Source organism: Cylas formicarius, unplaced genomic scaffold (genome assembly GCF_029955315.1).
Source record: "Cylas formicarius isolate icCylForm1 unplaced genomic scaffold, icCylForm1.1 PGA_scaffold_10__41_contigs__length_53128322, whole genome shotgun sequence".
In the NCBI taxonomy this organism is placed as follows: Eukaryota; Metazoa; Arthropoda; class Insecta; order Coleoptera; family Brentidae; genus Cylas; species Cylas formicarius.
Window position 1 is genome coordinate 19260722 of NW_026844214.1, and position 17762 is coordinate 19278483.

Genomic DNA, 17762 nt, shown 5'->3' on the forward strand with positions numbered 1-17762 from the left:
ACCACACTGTAAAAGAACTACGAAACTATTCACGTCAGCAGAAACCTAAGGTTCATTTTACGGTAATTTAACTCAGATACACGATATATCTGGTCTCGGGCCATAAACATAAACACAAACCTTTACTTAATGTCTTGAAACAATGGACCTCCGAATAGTTAAACTAGATTATATCCAAGCAGCACTTTAGTCCTATGTCAAAATTATTTATGACTGGGATAGGATTTTTGTTACTGGTCCGGGTACACATAGCGCTAATATCCGTGCTGTTCAGAGTGAATAATGATCCTGGTGTTTTGTCTTAACCCACCGCCCCTCGTACCGCCGCCGGGGGGCCCGTGTAAGTTACGAAACGAAACGTCTTTTTATGTTCTGAGAACATTTTCTTGCATTGATCGTACGGAAACTGTTTCTATTGGCTTAAAGGCGGAGTTAGACCCCGCCAGAAATTTACCCCTAACTTCTCCTTGTATAGTGCGGGAGCGTTTCTCTTTACTCGGCTCGTTCTTACGTTGTGGGGACTTTTTCGATTTTTGCACGTGTACTGACATCCGAGCACGTGGTTTTATAAAATTTAATACGTTTGCGCTGAAAGGAACACGCGTTCCACCGCTAACCTGTTGTTTCCGGGAGGGAAAAAGCTGACAATTTTCGAAGTTTATAGACGCTTCTTCCGCCCGTTACTTACACCATGTATTATTTATATTTAAATTTTTTATTTTTATTATTTACTAGAATGTACATAGTTTAGACAGGTATATTTTTCACAATTACTTCTTTCGATTTTAATTGATCGAAGCTACAAAACAGCACAAAACAAGCAAAAGAATACTCAGGTGAGCCTACATTAAATCATTCTTAAAATAAAACTTTTATCTCTAATAAAATAAAAAATAATATTAAAAAATGGAATTGAATGAGAACGAACATTGAAAATTTGGTAAAATGGGAAGAAGTGAAAGTTAACAAAAGTTAGATTACTGAAAAAGAATAGTGTTCCAACTACAACTAATGTGATTTTAATTCTAATAACTTTAATTTTAGTTTAATGTATAAAATTATTAATAATATATTTTTAAGAAAGTAGGTTTTTCAGTACAACATGCTTGTAAAAATAACTTAATACTTACCCTTACCTACTTACTGCTTAAATATTTAAATTAAAAAATTCTGCTTTTATTGTAAAACTATTTTTAACTGCTTGTATTTTTAGTAAAGTAATTTGCAATTTTATTTTATTATTTGCTACTGTTTTAAGTGCACAAACAATTATAATAAATTTTAAGGGAGGCCAATTAAAAATAAAATCGAGTCAAGGCAAAATATTGCCTAAAACAGTAAAGTATTAAGCACGGTACTGGTATTTATAAATCTTGCAGACTTTTCTTTTCACTATTTCAAATTTGTTTTAATTTGTGTTGCTAAATCTATTTGGTATCTTTTTGTAAATATTTCAAGTTTTTGTTCTATTCTTTGTGGGCAAAATATTTTGTTGCATTCACTACATCTACATGTAATTGTACTGTGCATTTAAAGGATTTAAAAAAAATAGTAGGCTTTCTTAAACATAAAAACTTATGTATTATATATATTTCCTATTTTTATTCCTAGGGTCAGTTGAATCTTTTGCATACAACACATTTAAATATGTTGCTCCTCACGATATTAGATTGCTTCACGCAAGATAGACAATAGCAAGTGCTGAAAAACATATTTGGTTACTAATGCTTAGATCTCTATAGTTATAGCTATAAATCAATTAATTTGCCAAATTAAACCGAACCGAAACACACCAATATTTCCTTTTCTTCAAAAGAAAGTGGCCTCATTTTAAGCTTTTTTAGAATACATGGTAATTATTGTCAACACATTTAAAAGCTATTTTCTTGTAACATTTTCAAAATTATTTTTCGTATTACATATAAATGAAATTCTTTTCGTTATACGAACAAAACTACAAGGGTAGCCACTACATTGTGGTTAATTTTGTTATTTTCGTTTTTCATTCACAGATATCTTCAACTTCAAATTCAACACGTGCAGTACTAATTTTCATTCATGAATTTTGTAATTACGCACTGAATATTGATAAAAAATAATTTATCAGTATAAAAATATTTATTACTTTTTATTATTAAAAATTGAAGTTCTGTTGTATATTCTACGAGATTACTTTTCGACTGTAATCATGATCAACTGTTGAAAACTTTTATTGGGTGAAATTTTAAAAAGTAATTAAGGATTTTTTTAGAAAAAAGGCCATGGCGGAGTTTTATCACTTAAAACATATTTATACAAATTTTCATTACTCGAAGGTACAGGGTGTCAGAGAAAAAAAATGGATTTTCTACACATATTCTAAAGATTTTTTTTTAAGGAAAAAAAATTGCAACGTTTACAATAAAAAATAAGAATAATGCTACACGGCCTCAGATAAGTGGGATGAGAGCTTTGTGATCGCGTTATGGAAAGCTGTAGACGTCTTAAAAAGTGTATAAGGAAATTCAGTGGATTAATCAAAATAAATAATATTTTAATTTTTAAGGACTTGCTCTTACGTTTCAGTCTTATACTACGGCCTAAATGTAAATAAAATTAAAGTTCTGATTAAGCACAATACGTCTGGTGTTAAATTTTGGAATTAAAGCTTCAAATACATTTAGGATTTTTTTTATCATTAGTGCTTTCTTCTACTTAATTAAAATAAATTCAATTTTTAATTGCGATTATCTATTATATTTTTTGTCGCACACCGTGCATTTGAAACTAGGTGGGTTTTAGTTAATCCCTGATAAGTTATTCACTAACCCAATACGCGTATATCTATATCTAATATAAAAAAAATCCATAGAAAAATGTTGTACGTTGGTAAATCCTCAACGTGGTCGCTCACACTAAAGCAAACACTGCTGTTCACGCTCAAATATTATGGAGATACAGAGCGGTGTCTTAAAAGCTTAAAAGCTCAGAAAAAAGCCCCAGCGACCAGCGGAACTATATGTTTATTAAAAATGGACATCCTGTACATCGCTATCGCTTTTTAGACAGGGTGTCGTACGTTTCTTTGTAGGAAACTCTATCTCGAATGGGTAGACCGGGTAATCCTGACTAGTATGAGTTAGTTTCCTCTGCTACTAGGCTTTCAAAGACGAGATACAGTCAACACACGTTGTGAATCTGCAGCCGACGTCTCTATTCTTTGCCAGGAGGAGGCCCTCCAGTCATTATATCCAAACCTTTATATCAACATTCCCTTATTTGCGATTTCCTAATATTAAACCAGACAGCTACATCCAGGTCTGAGTATACAGGATGTGCTTTCAGACATGTGCGACTACTATTCGATTCGATGAAGACTATGACAACTGCGGGTGCCTGATCCAATTGATGCAGTACCAAACAAACGTGAATATTATTGTTAATTCAATGCAGACGTGTTTGGTTCTGTTTTCTTTTCCGGAACTAAATATACCTGCACTTCCCTTTGGAATATGCTGAGACGAGTACCGAATCCGATTGATAGTTCAGTATTTTGGTGTTTTCCGTAAATAGGCGACAAATATTAAAATATCTTATCAATGCTGTATATTAGTATATATGTAAATTTGTTGTTGCTTCCCATAAATACGACCGTATTCCCACAAAACTCAATAATTATTTCATGTTCTTATTTATAATTTACTAAGGAAATGTGTAGCAGTTTATATGCATTTAAAATTTACTTGCAGGAGTTAAACACTTGACGTTTCAATTGCATTAGCATTCTCCCTTTTTTCTTCTTTAATGTTATTTGATTTACTATGTATTATTATTGAGATATTATTCGCATTATTTCTTGTTTATTTAATTTTCAATAAATTTCAACGAAATGAAACATCGGTGAATTGTACCCTGCTGTCTACATCCTCATTTTATTCCCAATGTAGGTGATCAAGTGTGTATCAAGGTCTTAACTTCTCTGTTTGCCAGAAATAAACTCGGCCTAATTCAATCTTTGGCAGTGCACGTGTGATGATTAGTGGCGTGCGAACGAAGAAAAATCATAATTAACCAGATAGGCGCGACGACAAAGTGGTTTACCTACACTCGCCATAGTCCGCGGCTGCTTCTCATAGAAACTGCATTAACCTCCCGTTTTATTTCATACGACAAATTGAGTAATTAAAGTCAACTTTAGTTCTAATTGGGCATTGGTCGACGGAACAGTCGAGTACTTTTGTATTCCCGGTGCAAAATTGGAGATGAAATGAAGACGATGGGATGCAATTTAGAGTTTTAGAACTTTCCGATAGAAACGTATACCTACTCGAACCAATCATTTACGTTTTCATTAACTTCGAGTTAACTTCATCAGATATGCGATTCAGAGAAACACTTCGGTAATTGGAATAGGGAATCACAAGGGCTCACTCTGTTCTAAGAAGTTATTACTTTTCGATAATTGGGAATTGATGAGCCGCCATGTCATTTTCTCTCGACGCTGTCCGTGCATCATTCAATTATGTCAACCAACTTCAAAGAGGAGGTAAATGATGAATGAAAATAATGTTGGTGTCCAAAAGTATATATGTTTGTAAGTGCATATCTTTCGATTTTATCGTATGAAATCGGTACTTCAAAATACAAAATTGCATATATTTGTCATATTTAGCCCTACCCAGTTGCACTGGGTAACCCGTTTGTTATGGAATTAGACCTAATCTCACAATCTTGAAGAATATCAAAAAACTTAAAGAAAAAAATTAATACATTCTATTAGTATATATACAAGCAGGTAATTTTCTCTATTTTTAAAATAGACCACTGTTAATATTAAACAATGTTTGTTTTACTGTTCTGATATATTTTGAATTTTATGTTATAGGGACGTTTACAGATATAAATATGCGTTGCAGTTTGTGCGATGAAGTCATGTATGTAGGGTGCGTTTGCAGCTTGCAGCCTGCCTCTATATGCGAATCGTCCTCGGTTCGTGGTTTGTCTGAGACTTTTATTTTGTATTCGTTGTAAGGGCGTGCCTGTGACTATTTATATGAAATTTTGCCGAATACGGAGGAGCCAGAAGTAAGTATTGGATGCAGTATAGTTTTGAAAATAGAAATTTTGTTAGGGATGCTAAGCTACGAATTTGTTGGGTTGTAACATTAAACGATTCAACATTGGTCCTTCGATTGCAGATATCAGTGGAGCAAGAAATTCATCAAAAACAATCAACAAGCGAAGCCAACAAACAGGCGATTCCGAAGATCTCGTATGTACATCTGAGGGAATACGAAGCTTAATCCATTCAGGTTAGTGTGTTCCTTCAAACGTTTTAGTCGATTACCAGTGAGCAAGCTTGTCCAATGAAAATCAAACAAGTCTCCAAACATCGTCGAAATTTCAAATAGCAATTAACACGATTCAAAACATTTTTTAAAAGGACAAAAATCAAGGTACCGCCAAATTTAGTTGAATTTGAATTTCGCTTTACAGACATTAAAGTCATTCTGGATAATTTTTGTCAAATTCAACCTGAAATTGAAAATTGTGTCCATGAAACACGTTTTGAAGTACATGATCAGGAAAGAGCAAATTTCGAGAACTCTTATTACAGTATAATTAGTCCGGCTAAGGCATTTTTATCAAATAAATAGAAAATTAACCATCCAGATATTGAAAATGCCTCAGGAGGGGTACACAGTAACATGGCACCAAATTCTCAAATCGGCTACAATGCTATAATATACGTCTTGCCTGTTTTGAGGGAGAATACGAACAATGCCCATTTTTCAGAGATTTTCTTCTCTTATATGTGATAATGAGTCAATACCGAAAATATAAAAATTTCATTATTTACGTTTATCGCTTCAAGGCCAAGCGGCTTCACTTTTAAGCTCTCTCGAAACATCTTCACAAAATTACACAGTAGCGTGGAAACATTTGTGTGACAGATATGAAAATAAACAAATTTTAGTCAGAAACCACATTAATGCGATTCTTGAACTTGAAACTCTAACTAAGGAAAATCATACAAATTGAAGATAATTACTTGACGGTATGACACGGCATTTACGAGCGTTAGAGGCACAAGGCCACCAAATAAATACTTGACACATCAACTCTGCGTCAGTGTTACAATGAATGCATAAAACATGACAAGGTAACTAAAGACATTTTTACAAATTTTGTGGAAGAAAAATGTAAGGTCCTTGAAAATTTAGATTTTGGAAACAATAATCATGAAACTAAATTAAAACCTCAAAAATTAGTAAAGGTTTATGTGGCATTCTAAACACCAATCTGTATCTTTTGCAGTAAGCATCATTTAATTTTTAATTGTCCTATTTTTATCGCGCTAAATCCAAATGCGAGGTACACTGAAGCTAAACAACTAAAGCTATGTCTATATTATTAGCGTAACAATCATACATCTGATAAATGTAGGTCTATGCTTTGTAAAAAATGCGAAAAGAGACACAACACTTTACTACATATTGAAAATAACAAAGATGAGAACACACCAACTAAACCATTGCCGATAGTTAGTACACTAAAAAATTTCACAAAGCAATCAAAATGACAACATTAAGTCAAGCCATTTTAGCAATGTTAGTTTAGGTACAGTACTACTTTCTACTGTGTTAGTGAATACATTTGACAAACTTGGAAATTCACATCAAATTCGAGTATTTCTAGACAATGCAGGCGAATCAAGGCATTGGTCAACAAAATTAGAATTAGAATCAACATCACTCAAGATTCAGTCACGTCAAAATTCATTCAATATACAACTGAACTGTTTTGTAGTACCCAAAATCACAACTTGTGCAACTTGTCAGCTGTCACTATTGACACATCTTTCCTACAAATTCCTCCAAATTTTGTGTTAGCTGACAACAGGTCTAGTGAAACTGACCTAGGGGCTGATCATTTTTGGGAACATATGTGTAGGACAAATTAAGCTTGGGAAAAAACTACCAACAGTACAAAAAACATCTTTAGGTTGGATAGCTTCTGGAACAGTGTTTCCTCAAAAACATTCTTCTACTTACACTGAAATTTCTTGCAATCTTAGTATTGCACATGATCTATATTATCAGATGACAAGGTTTTGACAACTAGAAGAGATTAATAATGATCAAAGGATTCTATCACCCGAACAACAAATTTTTGAGGATATATTTGTGGTTACATCACCACTTAATCATCCAGTTTAATTTCTTGATGAATCAAGAAAAAATGCTCTGAATAGATTTTTATCTCTTGAAAGAAAATCCCAACAAGGCTCGAATAAAAAAGCAAAATACACCAAATGTCACATCTGACCAACATTAATCCCGATAAAATCAACTTTCCTGAGACTTTTTTCTTACCTCATCACTGCGTTTACAAGGAGTCTAGCACTACCACGAAACTCAGAGTTGTTTTCGACGGCTCTTGCAAAACATCCAGTGGCTATTCTCTAAATGACATTCTTATGTTGGATCCACATGTCCAGGATGACTTATTTTCGGTTCTTTTGAGATCACATAAGCACGCTGTTATACTGGCGGGCGACATAGCCAAATCTTAGTCTCTGATCATCAACAACTTCTACAGCTTACTCTTTAGAGAACAAATCCATCATCTGACATCGAGTATTTTAAGCTCAATACACTAACTTATGTTACCGCAGCAGTCTTTGTATCAACTCGCTATCTAAACGAATTGTCAAAACTCAATTCTCAATTACATCCAAAGGCAAGTTCGATCAATTCCCCGAATTTCTATGTTGACTATCTTTTTACCGGCGTAAATTCTATCGAAGAAGGAAGAACGCAAGAATCAAATAATTGACATACTCAAACTTTGAAAACTTTGAACTTTGAAAACTTATGTCAAACAAAATGGAAGAATTGAAAATGGTACTCAAATGGAATTTCTATCAATTGGAGAATCACAAAACAAAACTTTGGGTCTATTGTGGGATTCACGGCAAGCCATTTTACGTTTTTGCATGAATATATTCACACATCATCATTCAACTAAAAGTGGTATTTCATGTATGACTCACTTGGTCTTCTGGCACCTGTTGTCATAGTCACTAAAGATATTATTCAAAAATTGTGGCAATGCAAAATCGACTGAGATTCGTCCATACCACTAGACTTATTTACAAAATGGAAGCAGCTTCAAGATCAAATTCACCTTTTAAATGAAATTAAATTTCGAAGACTATGTTTTCACCCCATTCAGTTTCCATTGAAATTCACAGTTTTTCTGATGCCAGTGAGATGGCGTCTTGTTATTGTCTAAGATCCAATCAGAATTGTCGTCTTCCTCAAAATCAACGGAATTACGCATCTCGTTAAACATCTGAATTAAATAAGGTGCTAATGATATTCATTGAGTTGTCACAATCTCAAGAATTTGCAGCTGAGATTAAGGATCTTTCCAAATCAAGACAAATTAAAGCACGTAACAAACTGATAAAACTCGGTCCTTTTCATTCAGTCATTCATTCAATTCATACTGGTCCGCAAACAGTAACTACTAGCATCACTTCGAGACAAATTTTCGCCCATATTCGGAAAAAAACATTGTAAAGGGGGTAATACGAGAATGTATTCAATGCTTTCGAAATAATCCAATTCCAACCCAATATTTGATGGGCAATTTACCGCAAATTCCGTTAACACCAAGCAGGCCTTTTCAAAACAGTGGCGTAGATTATTGTGGTCCATTTTTGTTAAAGGACGGAACAAACAAAAATATTTGAAAGTAATTACATCTTGGATTTGCTTCTTTGTCTGTTTGTCCACACTTAGAACTAGTTACAGAATTGTCAACCAACTGTTTTCTTGCTGCCTTGCAAAGATTTTTGTTCTCGCTGTGGCGATATAATTTGTAGGAGCAAAAAATGAATTAGAAAAATTAATCATTCAAAATCAAGACGAAATTCAAATTCAAAGTGTTAACGAAACTACCTGGCATTTTATCCCCCCCAAAGCACCTCACTTCGGTGGGAGGCTGGAGTTCGTTTAACAAAATACCATTTAAAACGACCGCTTTAACTTATGAAGGATTTTCAACGATGTTATGCCAAATCGAAGCTTGTTTAAATTCCTGGGCCATTAACTCCTGTCAGTTCAGACCCCAATGATCCTCAACCCTTGACACCTTCGCACTCCCTAATTGGAGAATGGCTGATAAAAATTCCCGAACTGGACTTCACACCAATACCAGAAAACCGTTTATCGAAGTTTCAAAGATGCCAACGTCTAGCACAACACTTCTGGAAGCGTTGGATTTGTGTCGGAAGTGCAGCAAAGGCAGAAGTGGACTAAGTGCTATCCTAACTTGCTAAAGCCAGGTTCCTTAGTTATCGTCAAGAAGGATAATTTACTCCATTGAAATGGAAGCTTGAAATCGTTCAAGATGTTCATGCAGGAAGTGACGGAATAGTTCGCGTAGCAACTGTAAAAACACCATCCACAACATAAAGCGACCAGCAGTCAAACTTTGTCTCCTTCCGAATGATAACAATGAAACATCCGTTGAAGCCTAGCGGCTGTCAAGGGGGCCGACATGTTAGGGACAAATCGCACGTTCCGGCAACGTCCCATACAACCGACACCGCAGCATTACAGCTGAGAATGAGCTGTCTAATTTTTAGGTTCTGTGTTCGACCTGGGTTCATGCCCATATATTGTCAAGAATTATTCTTGAAAGGTCAACAAAAAATTAAACTACGAGTTTAGAGTTGTAACATTACACGACTCAACAGGTGACAAATGCCGCAATGGCACTAGAATAACCTGTAGAGCTACTCGTAGTCGCACTTTTTTTAAGTTCAAGCATATACCATGAGCTTGTGTTCATATTGTTCGATGAATAGGTTTCGTAGGAGTGCATTAAAAATACCGTCATATGGTACTGCTAACCAAAAGTGACTGACTGACAACTTTGTACTACTTAGGAATCTATACACTTCAAAATGTCTATCTTAAACCATTGATAACGATGATAAAAAGCGAACTAACCAGTCCTTCAAAATATTGTCACTTGTATAGTCAGTTGCAGTTTTAATCTTCATTCGGTAGGTATTGAAGGACAGAACATTAGAGACCAACTCTCAAAAGTTTTGGTAATAATATTTTTTTTATTTATTTAGCTGAGTATATTCTTATTAAATTACAATAAGAAAATAATGACATTAAATATACACAATAAATTCGTAGCTAGGAACAACTATATACATAATTACATTTTTATAATAATTATAATATTTTTATTTTATAATGTGCTGCTCTGAATTCTTCTGGCGCCCAATTGCTATGTTATTAATTAAATTTTTTTTCACATCTATAACACTGGGATTTAAACTGACCTTTGATTTTACTTCCACAAATGCTTTATAAACATGGAATGATATGAAGGAAGACCTAAAACAGTATGCCCAGCTTGTTCAGTCAAATTATTGCATACATACTGTTTTTAATTGCATGTAAATTTGAGACTTCTAAAAGTTGTGCTTTTTTGTAACTGAATTTAAAATAAATCTAAATATTTGAACTTGACGAGTCTGGTGCTATACGTAGCAGACGGCTGTGGTTATTGGGAATATTTTTTTAAAGACTGTGTTGAAGCCAATTTTCAAAAAGGCTCTTCACTTGTATCCTCATGATAATCCAAGCAAGAATCCTTAATATGCTTGGCAGACAACAGCAAGCAGTTTGACACAAATCCGTCTTCTGACCCAGCGTGTGTTATGGTGATGCGTCTTCCTTTATTTGAAGGTGTTTTCGTTTGACAGTTTTGAGTGAAATCAACCCATCCTTTGGATACAGTGTGTATCGAACCATGCTTGATCAAGGTAAATTATGGATCTGTTATCTAATCTATATCTTTTAATTTCTTGTTGGTAATTAAATCTTCAAGTGTGTGTGATTCCTTTACTATTTGCCTTTTGTTTATTCTACTATACTTAAACCCCATTTTGCGAAGTCTATGAACCGTAGCACGGCTTATATTATATTGGTTTCATCTTGTTCTAGCTTCTTTTTCAGTTTATCCAAGGTAGGAAAAACTTCGCTTTGATAAGGACAAGATATTTTCATTCTTATTAGGTCCTGATCACTATTGTCTATGAGTTTGAAAATCATTACGTTTATTGCTTTTCTTCAATTCTCCACTATTAATAATATCCCTTATCAACGATATTGGCGTTTTTGTAAGTAGACTGGTTTCTTTTAAAGCTTCTTGTTGAATAAGTCCTCTACTGATTAATGATCATACATATTTTTCACAACCTGTTTTGCATCAAATGATTTCGACGCGATATTGTTATATTCTTGTAAAATAACTTTTTCCCATAGTAAAAACCCTTATTCAACACTGCCACAAATGGTCAACACTCAAGAAAGATATCAGAAATAAAGAAATATGCCTGGTCCACTCCTGTCTTGTCACTCAAGTAAGAATAATTTTTTTGTTAATGGCTTTATCCAATAATAATAGGTAATAACATCGATAAAGTTTTATTGGGGAGGGTCCGTCCAAAGCCAACACGATGAAGATTGCGACAGACTATAATACGTATAGGACATAATTCCATTATGCAATTTATTTGCATAAATTAGACCCCTTGAAAGGCCCACCTACCTTTACCTACATCCTAGAACGTTTAAATAGCAAATTTAACACGTCCACTCAAAAAAATGAAACTTTTCCGCAATGACTGGATTGTAATCAAATACTTCATGTTATTGATATACCCGCATTTTTAATTTTACTTTGTCCTTAGCCTTACACTAACTTTATTCTTCCCTATTTTTAATTTCGCAATTAGATTTTGGTATCGACTTATTAAGAGTTTGTGCACAATATAAATCATAGTTCAGTTCAGTTCAGTTCAGTGTTTTGGACACTTCAACATAAACTAGGATTATTTAATAATTTATTTGATATTTGTATATTTATCAGAATATGTTCGAAATAATTCGTTAATAATTATTCAAAACCACGAAGAGAACGTTCAGTTCAGACTATTTCACACTTTATATCCATTTAGATAGAGTGGAAAGGAATTTTCCAATTGAAATACTGGCCATTAGAATTTTTCGTCGTGGCTGCGAATGTTATCTTGTTTTACTCCAATAGCGCTCAAGATATATACCCGGTTCTTCAACGGATTCCGTACCTTCAGTAGTATTTATGGGAGTAGTATTTATAGGAGAACGCAAGTAATTATCCACAACGCACAGACCAAAAATATTGAATCTGAAGATAATTTGAGATATATAGCAAATTTAGACACAGAAAAGCATAGTGTAACTGTACCATAGAACTTGTATGGAGGCAACTGAAATGATATGCGGCAAGATACAATACGATATTCAAAATGTTTAATCAAGTCATTGAGGAAGTGACACCAGAGAACTGGCGAAAAGCAGTCCTGCATGTCAATCAAGAAGAAAAGAAAATATTGATGACCACGAATTTTTATAATCTAGCTAAAATAAAATTTTTTACTTCTTGCGAGTATGAGTTGGTTAACTTTAGCTTTAATATTCGTTTAGATCAGTAGCTCATGTTGTTTATTTATAGCACTGGCAAACAGAAAATATTGTCCTTAACACAATTCCGTCGCTCCCCCTAAGCAATGAATCAATTAATTACAACGTCTAATATAATTGAGACGCTATCGCGGTCAGAAATTTCGCAGATCTATACATAATCTGCCCAGTGTTCGATTCGGAACCAGCCTCGTCCCAAACTCATGTATATTAATGACTAGACCGTACGGGCGGCAAATCTTATTGCCAGTGGTAAGCCAAGGGACCGCGCCCGACCGGACGACGCCATCTTGCCTTTCAATACCTCTTACCTTATTTTAAGTGCTGCCGTCTTTGTTCAAATCCTCCAGACCCTCTCCTTTCTTATTCGCGTAGGGCCTGAATTCGATGTTTAGCTTAAAACTACGAACCTCCGGGATCCATATTGCCTGGTAGCATTTTGATTATTTTTAAAAAGAGCGACAGGGATTCAGTTAAAATCTCCATATGGGTTGGGTTCGCTGATATTGTTGGAAGGAGGATTTGTCACAGATGGTAAATATTGAAGAATATCATCTTAAATTTTCGTTAGAGCATTTAACTGCGTAAATACTTCAGGGATACCAGTGAAGTTGGCAAAAATGGCAACGTTGCCTTCGACCGTGAATATCAACAGTAAAAACGCTCTGGCTAGTTAAAGTCATCTTTGCAAGAAATAATGATAATAAAAACATTACGGGCCAAATTATCTGGGTAAGTTAAGAAGCCCCGAGAGAAATAATTATTTTGCACGAATTTCACGACTTTAATCACCTTATTAGTCAAAGGTCGAAGGTCGAAATATCGAACATTTATTATTATATCCATAACTGCACTGCGCTGGCAGTACCACACCAAAACGCGACGCTGCCACGTGCAGCATATTATCGTGGAGATTTATTTAGTTAAAGAAATGGAGAAATATCACTAAAAAATATAGACGATGTAATTATAAATGCACAAAAAACTCTAGTTAGTGAGGTTCAGAAAGTTAAAACAGAGGTCAGAGAGCACAACAGCAATCTTACGGTAGTGCAAGAAATGATTGAATCACTGAAACAGGAGAACGTAGAGCTTAAAGAGAGGATCAAGAGCATCGAATGCCAGGTGAAAAGGAAAAAATCCTCTTTTTGTACGTACTGGAGGAAAATAACTTTTCCTTCGCGGAAAACTACGTCATAGAATTTGTCACGAATAAATTGGGAATTTAGATCACTACAGCAGATATACAGGACTGCTATATCCTGGAACAAAAAGGTCAAAAATCACGCCCGATTTTATTAGGATTACTATCGGTCTTTAAAAAGAAGAAGATTCTTAGTAAGCGGACAAGAGGACAAATATTGACATTACGAGGATCTATCAGACGAGGTGATATATCAGAGAAAAACTCTCATCCAAATCCTAAAAGACGAAAGGCAAGGAAACACTAATATTGAAGTTAGTTGGTATCATCTACAGCTACGACGAAATAATAGATATAAAAATAAATTATCACCCCAGATGAAAATAATTTTATTATTAGTATTAATAGTAAGTAATAAAACGATATATTTGCTTATTAATTTCTAGACCTCGGATAAAACTAAAATTCCAGTAATAGAAATACTAAATACTCCAATGTCTTTGGCAGCGACAAACGACGATTATACCAATACCAAGATAAAGTCGAATCCAAGTAACCTAATTTTATATTTCATGGCAACAGAAGAAAGCCATTATTAACAACAATATTAATAACTAAATCCCGTATCAGTTTAGGCTATTAAGATGTGTACTGATATTAGGCCAATTTGTGTGAAATTCAACAAATCATGCCCTTCCCAGGGTTGGGGACAACTTCCTATTCACATATGATTTTCTCATGCTCGATTACTGACCTCGAGTAATTAAATTTTCTCCAAATTTTTTATTAAAGTTATTTAATTGATTACCAGTGTTATTGAGAAAAACATTTAATATATTTAAAGTGACAATGCGAAAATATGTTTCGGCAAAGCGCTGCGATCGCAATGCGCATTCATTCCATCCAATATTTAATTAACGAACTGTTTAATTTTAAATTAAATTAAGGTGTTACAATTTCTTACGTAAAATACAGCCGGGCCCACACTAAAATCTCGTCTCCTCTTTGTCGTTCTCCTTCAGACTCCGTCCTACTTGCTTGAGTCGATATTCTGCAGAGAACGGCCTCTCAATGCTGTAAGAATTCGAAACGGGAATCCCAATGATGTGGAGAGGGTCTGCGGGCGTCGAGACGGGGATTGTAACGTATTACTTTGGATTCTTGAATGCCTGGAAAGGGGGAGAAGTTTTGTGAGAACGTTTAATTACGGTATTCGTCAGTTAGAATGAAATTTTATGATAATAAACTGCTCGCTAATAGGTCTGCGCGGCCTAACGTCGAATTTTAATTCAAAAATGTTGCATTAGCGAGGCGAATATATGGAAAATACCTCTGCACAACGATTAGAGGAAAATTATCCCAATGATAATTCACTATTAGAGGGGTTATTGCTGTAATCGAGTTTTTCTATAGTCTCGAAGCAGGTTACAAGTATAACAAGGCAAAAGGTAAAGTTTCAGTACCTGTAAAAAATAGCAGAATATAAAATTTTAAAATAGGCTACACGTATAATTCACGGCTACCGATTGTAGTGTAAATCAACCTTTACAGCCCAGTGCGTAATTAGTATAAACGGAGCAGCAAACTCATTATAATTATTTCAGTTTGTTTTTATTTCTTCAAGAAAACTGCTTTTCAAAAGAATTTGACTACTTTTGAAAACGTCTATAAATCAATGTTCTTACCCTTGAAGATCTAACGAAGACTAAGTGATCTTGTGATCTGCACGTAAACCCAGATTGGATTTTAACTTGGAAGCAAACTCTGGCATATTTGACCTCTGGCGCAAATTGTTAAATTACATTTTAATCTTAGTTTCATGATTACCTGGTTTATATCGATATTGCTTAAAAAATAATTGGTTCGATATAGCTTGCGATTCAGTGCCTTTATGGATTCATGGTGTATTGAACATTAATGAAAAATCTAACTGGTTTAAAATCCAGACACAACACAAATTGTTCTGTTGGATTATTAGTCAAGAAATAAGGGCCTTTGAAGTAAAAATTGTATTCTTTCCTAGGCACACTTTAGAAGAACTGCAGCAATTTACTTGCAACTTTCTCGACAAACCAACTCTACAACTGCAAGCAAAGCGATAAACGTATGCTTGACTCTCGACAATATTTTCATTTATACAATGTTGCTGCACTATATAAATTGTGCAACATCGCGCTTATTTTAAATGGCACCCCCTGCAAATCATTTGATTTTTAGAAACTACGCAAGGAATAAATAAAGTATGAAATCATCAAAAATATTCCAAAAAAGAAGATCCGTCGTCGCCATTTAAAATCAAATATAATAGGTGCAGGCATAAAATACTGAGGTTAGGTGCGGATCTGTTTTTAGCAAGTTAAACAAAGACGTCACGAGTCGTCGAGGTATAGGTGAAGTCTGAAAAAAGCTAGACAAGAGCGATAAATTTAATTTCAGTAGTTAGTTACTACAAGCAAAAACATGTGTTTTAGTTTAGCAACTTATAGTTTGCCTTTTCACAGCAAAATTTAACAGATGATATACGATTTTTTGTCGAAGAAACTTCCATAGGCTGTGGAATTTGGCAGTACACTGCTACTGGATTACTGCTATATCGGGTTTCCTTGCCGCTGGTATTTTGGTGTTTCGTCAAACTAATTGCTTGTTTAGAAGACTGTCTGAAACTAGTTTTCTGTTAGAACTGTCAAGTTTTAGATAGTAATCGGAAACTAGTTTGAACTGACCAAAACTAAGTTTAGGCAGCGCTGTGACGATGCAGAAGCAGGGTACCCTCACGAAAAATTAAAAATTTCGATTATAAGTTGGCCCAAGGGGAGCGAGTGTTTAATAAACGGGTGATTAAAGAAGTTTTTCAACGTGTTGGCACACTATACTTTTTCTACGACCGCCGCTTTTGGGTATATCGTTCAAAACAGCACGAATAAATTCAGTCAGTGACCTGTGACGTCACGTGACTGACTAACGTCGAAATACCGTGGCTAAAAACAACCGAAAACATGCTTCGGGTGAAACCGCGAAATAAAATATCTTGTTCGCGCAATTGAACTCGAGAAAACAATCTAACCAGACCCATTAGGGGAAACAATTAACGCAAGACCATTAATTACAGGAATTTCTCATGTAAATTATAAGTGACACGTGAATTCTAGGCATTGTGCGAATGGATTGTGCTGCGAGCGTACGGAGGTTTAAGGTGTCGCAAAGGAATCCGAGGGTTAGTACATTGCTCAAAATGGTGGCGGAGTCGGTGGTTATGCGGTTACCTAACTGCCTGACCCTCGAAAATTAAGAAAACCTAACACAAAGCCTTAGACCATTTGACGTTTACTAACACGCAAAATTATCCATTAATTAGCATAAATCGTATTTTAATATTAAACCATAAATCATACTAAATATTTATTTTTTTAAACTGTCAATTTTACCCTTTTTGTACGACATGTGGAATAAATAAAATATTTCCATTTTATATAACACATACCAAAATGATTCGGTGATTTTTGAATATAGCAATGTTTTAACGTTTTATATTATATCAATGTAGCAAATACAAAAAGATAGGTAAAGAACACATCAATAAACATACCATCATTTCCCAAATTTTGAAGAAAACAGTCCAAGTGGCAATCTAAATAGCGTATTAAATTTTTCAAGAAGCTTCCACAGGCTACTGTTATACTATTTACAAAAAATCATCCTGGTGGCTTCTTGAGAGCTTAACTGGAACTCTTCAGCTAAGCTTTAAGTTAGTAAAGATTTTTTTTCCAATGACCATGTTTTCTATATCCTACTCCAGTGGCTTGTTTTGTCTCTGCTGGCCTAGAGATATAAGACACAAAGATATATTGTGGGGTTACTTTGTTCTTCAGGGATAAACTATTTTTATTCCACAAAAACGAACCATTTATTTCCTATAAGTCTAGGCTATGGCGTTAAATATTTATTTCATTTTGGTTGAAGTGCTATACGAAAATTGAAAACTGATCCTATGGAACGTATCTCCTCAAAATTATTTTTGCTAGTCCCGTCTGTAAAATACCTAATTACTCACCGATCTAGCGTACGGGAACCGTCACTTT

General features: G+C 34.6%; 1 long non-coding RNA gene across 1 annotated transcript in view; it reads right to left on the reverse strand.

Moving 5' to 3' along the window:
- The window catches only part of LOC132708004 (uncharacterized), an 87433-nt gene that overhangs the window by 23815 nt on the left and 45856 nt on the right, over window positions 1-17762 (reverse strand). Inside the window, exon 2 of the long non-coding RNA XR_009619808.1 lies at window positions 14648-14852. This is a non-coding gene — a long non-coding RNA (uncharacterized LOC132708004). The remainder of the gene's footprint in view (window positions 1-14647; window positions 14853-17762) is intronic.